The sequence below is a fragment of the Drosophila navojoa genome, chromosome 3 (genome assembly GCF_054131105.1).
Source record: "Drosophila navojoa isolate 15081-1374.11 chromosome 3, UAZ_NAV_1.0, whole genome shotgun sequence".
NCBI classification, from domain to species: Eukaryota; Metazoa; Arthropoda; class Insecta; order Diptera; family Drosophilidae; genus Drosophila; species Drosophila navojoa.
In genome coordinates, this window is record NC_142891.1 from 8828635 (window position 1) to 8833711 (window position 5077).

Below are 5077 nucleotides of genomic sequence, written 5' to 3' on the forward strand. Positions count from 1 at the left end.
CTGCTTGTTGTTGTTGTTGCTGTTGCCTGGTGCTGCTTACAAGTTCAACTCCTGTAAATATGCTCCACGCACACACACCTATACAGAGAGGCAGAGACAGTCTCGCAGAGCGACAGACAAAAGTTGGTCTGGCTTCGGGTCGGCATTCTACCGACAAAATCATACATAAATATTGTTTTTATATGTTTATGTGAGGTCTCTCTCTCACTCTCCTCCTCTCCCATTGTCTCTCTGTCTTGCCATTTAGATTTTGCTGCGCTGTTGTTGTTTTAGTTGGTAATTATGAAAGTTTTTTGTGCATGCTACACAGATTTAAACAGGCAGCCCCCAGGCAATCGGAAGACAGGTATATGAAAATATGATTATTATTATAGTCGCCCAAAAAACATATGCACAAATATACAAACACACACACATGCATATAAACATATGTATGTGTGTGGCTGTTCATTAAATTAATTAACGCCAACCTTAGGTAGCGGCCCAAAGACTTTACTTAATATATTAATGGTGCTTAATATCAATGTAAGCTAGTTAAGTCTATTAATTATTTAATAATGTAATAGCTTAATAGTATCATAGACCTCTGCAATGGAAGCACTAAAAATTAAGGGATAGGTTAGGTTCCGATTAAAAAAGCTTAGCGAGCGAAAAGCTTTTAAGGCATCCCATAGCGTTCGTGTTCTGTTATGTGCTAAAAGCTGTTTTGTGCTTATGAAAGCTGAATACAAAATGAGAGATAGAGACAGAGAGAGAAAGAGATATATGTATATACTCTTTTTTGCTTTAGATATAAATCTTATTTCATTTACTTGGCTACGATTTTTATCAACATAATCAATAATATATTATTATAAACCTAAACAGCTTATATTTGGGACTATAAAAGTTTTATATAAAGGAAATTGTTTCTGGCTGAAAAAAAAATAAAATAAACGAATATGAAATAAAATCAAATAAGAAATTGGAAAAGTAGAAGAGGGAAAATGAGTATGGAACATAATATAATAATAATAAAAATATATAATAAATATATACTATACAAATGTCGATGAAATGGAAACAGAAAACATCCAGCGAGAGTGAGAGAGACAGACCCTAGGAATGGGAAAGGCTTATGAAAAATCGCTAGCTGAATGATTTATTGGCATGACCTAAGCTGGTCGATTTATCTAGATTTACGCTAAAATATAAATATTCCTGGATTTAATTTCACTCAAGGGAATCAAGGAAGCTAGAGACGCGGAAAAGCAGAGGAATATAAAGAGAGAGAGAGAGAGAAAAAATAGATCGATAGTCATTCAATGACATTTCACAGTAAACTCCTTAGCTTATACAATGGCATTCAAATAAAAATAATATTTAATAGACGAACATTTACAAGCCAGCACCAACAACTTCTTAACCAAAACATTTCCACAAATTCCCTAAATAATACGCATTTTCAGCATATTCCAAATAAATACTAACAAAATACTAAAAGAGGAGCAACGAAACGATCTCGCCCCATCAACTGACAGTTCTCGGCTGATCGTTGGCGTTATTTGGTCTGTTGGCTCGACGCATTCGCGTTCTCCCAACTGCCGCGCAACGCGCCCGTGTGTGTGTTCAGATTTATTTTTAAGCTACACACACAAAAATTATGTGCTCGGTGCGGGTGAAGTGAAAAGAAAAATAGAAAAAATATATATTATTATGTTAAACGGGATTTTCCAAATCAAAAAATTGAGTCATATTTTGGTAAATCAATACGAAATTTAATACTAAACTGAGCAATACTATAAAATCGATCAAAAAAGTTTCAAGTGTTTCATAAAGCAGTGATCTATATGTATATATAGATGTAATATATTTATACTAAGCATACGCAGTGCGCTGTCATAATCACATATATAAAATATCTTGGCAAGCATTAAGAATAATTCAATAATTATTCATATATTTTGTGGTTTTGTTCCAATTGCAAAACAATTGTTATTTTATAATATTACAGTGAAGAAAAATCAATTTCTTAGCTAGCGAAAAATCAAAAAGAAATCATCAGTTCACATAAAAATTAAAAAAAAAAAATACAAAATAAAGAAGAATACGTAGAGTTAAAAATATCAACGCCACGTATGCTGTATGCTGGCCCATGCCTTTGGCTCGGATTTGTATTTGGACGGACAGCCGAATAAATTCTTTTGTTGTTATTGCTGCCACGAGGGAGTGAATTGATATCGTGTAAGTAAAATGTAGAACATGCGAACAGCTATTTACAATATACATATCTATTATATATTTAATGTACTTATTTGGAATGCAGCATCTGCTTGGCCTCACAGAATATACGAAAATCTTGTTTAGCGCTTGCAATGCATTTATGAATTTTCGGTTCAATAATTCTTAATAGTTTTTGTTGTTGTTGTTGTTGTTGTTGTTATGGTTCTTGGTCTAAAGGCAATTCAATTAAGCTAAATTTAATTTCATTGTCTGCTGGCTACTGAGAATCGGGGCTAACAACAAAACACAACAGCAACAACAACAACAACAAGACGATCGCATCGACAGATCCAACTACGTGTGCTTGATCTAAATATAGAAGTGCGGGCAAGGAGAGCCGCAAGCAGCATCATGCCCAAGCAAACTAAATGAATTCCCCCACTAACGCCGGCCCCAACTGTTCCCATATACTTCTCCTCCCCCATCTCCTCCTCCTGCGTCCCCTGCGTGTCATTCGCTGGCAGCTCGCTGGCGTTTTTCTGTTGTTTTCAATAATATTTAGCATTACATTTTTCATTCAAACAGGCGAAGCGTCGCACACACAATAGCCACAGTTTCTTCGATATAGTTACTAAGCCAAAAATGCCGCTAAATCAAATTCTTTTCGCTCTATGGCCGCATTAAATTTGATATACAATTAAATTTTTATTATTATTCGGCTATAGCTGGCCTTCAAAGCTGATCAAAATGTGTGCGAATATTTAATGGAAAAAATATATATATTTTTTTATTTTAAATAAGATATTAGATAGATATTGAAATTGTTTGTTGTTTGATTAAAGTAAATATATGTAAATATAAATAATGTATTAAGTTATAAAATGTGTTTAATTAATAGTAAAATAATGTATAAAAGATACCCAAACTTTACGACAAAATTTATATATACCAAAATTTAATTACTAGATATAAAAGATGAAAATATATAAACAAACAATAATATAATTTAAAATTTAATTCTGGAACCCTTTTCTTAAATATATATCTTATTTTTTTACCAACTATAAAATAGTTGACTCGAAATATATTTTTTTATTTTTATAAGTTTCTTATGGGCTTTTAAAATACTATATAAATCTTTAAAAATTGTTCTACAAAATAACTAATAATTTAAACGTGAATATTGTGAATTTTGATTTTCAATTCAAGCAAAAGATTGTATTTGGTATTTTGAAATCACACACAAACAATTATGTTTTTAAAAAAATATTGAACTAAAATGAGAAATATGAAAGCATATCTAGTATGGAAACCCATAATGAAATTAGATGACACGTGGTATAAAATTAAGTAATATATTTTCATAAAAATCTGTGTAGATTTAGCCAAGTAAGTTATATATATTTCTCTTAGATCTATGTACATACACTTTATCTATTTTGTTTGAATTTTAGTTCTTTGAATTGACCCTAAATATATGCTGTCTGCAACAAAATATATATATTTGATATTATTTACAACTAAATATACAACAGTTTATTGCTGTTTTTAGAAAATCTGCACTAAGCAGCGTTAACGGATGGGATAGAAAATGCTGTGTATAAAGCCAAAAAGCAATTACACTTAAACATTCAACAGCTTTGTCTATGAGAATTTCTTAAACAAATTCGCTGACTGCTGAACAAATTGCTTACACACTCGAACATAACGTTAATAATATTAATGGCGAAACCTAAATCGTTTCTGCAGATTTGTTAACATTTGTTTTCCCTAATTCACACTAATAAAAATAGAGAAGAAAACTGTAGGAAGTCTGACCCGCACCTAATTTCCAGCCGGATGTGGCTCATTAGCGAATTTTGTAGAAACCGCACGATTTATTGCCAAGTGTCAAGGAAACTGCGCTGATGACTCAGCTGTGAAAGGCGAAAGGCGAAAGCCAGAAGCAAAAAGAAAAATAATCAACGAAATTCGTTTTTGAGACCCTAAAAGTGTCAAACACAATTTGACAAGCCAGCGCGAGTGCTCTCTCTCTCTCTCTCTCTCTCTCTCTCAGCAACTGTCAAAAATGTGTAGCAAAGCTTGCGGCGCATGCGTCGCTCACGAACAGCTGTTCACTTCGCACTTAACAACAAATGCAAGTGCGAGCGAGAGAGTACGATCTTTTCAAATACATACACATATCAGAGCTAATTTTATTATATGCATAAAAGCTGGCATAATAGTGTTTGGAAACGCAAATCATTCTGAAACAAACACGAATATGTGGGAGTAATATTTTGCGTGCGTGTTTTTTATATTATCGCAATTTGTTTGTAAACAAACCTCTTTGTTTTGATCGAGCATCTGAATTCTTTTGATTTTTTCTTATATTTTTTGAATAAAAAAAAGGCCATGTGTTGAATTGAAATTGTTATGTTTCTAGTATAATTTCTATATTAATAAATGAGTTTATACATTATAGCAGCGCAATGACTAGATCCGTTAGATCAATGAAAATTAAAATGAAAATGTCCGGGACTTTTGGTTTTAAAATTATATTTTATGAAAACAAAAGCCACAGCCTTATTATAATTTATTCCTCTAGACTTTTAATACTCTATTTGAATATTTATGTATAAGTCTATATCTATTTTCCATTATAAATCCCATCTCAAAGTTATTTCAATAGTTGAAAATCAAAGACAGAATTCAAAACAGCTGCTCCTAAATATCCTTATCAGCTACAGCAACCCCTCAAGTGGCTGCCTGAACCCAGCTGCCTAAGCCAACGGGCAATTCAACAGCAATCGATAAAGTTAAAGTTCTCGGAGCTTGCGAAAGCTCACTTCGTTCGTATATCAACACATTTTCACGGTTGCCACGTGAAAAGCTA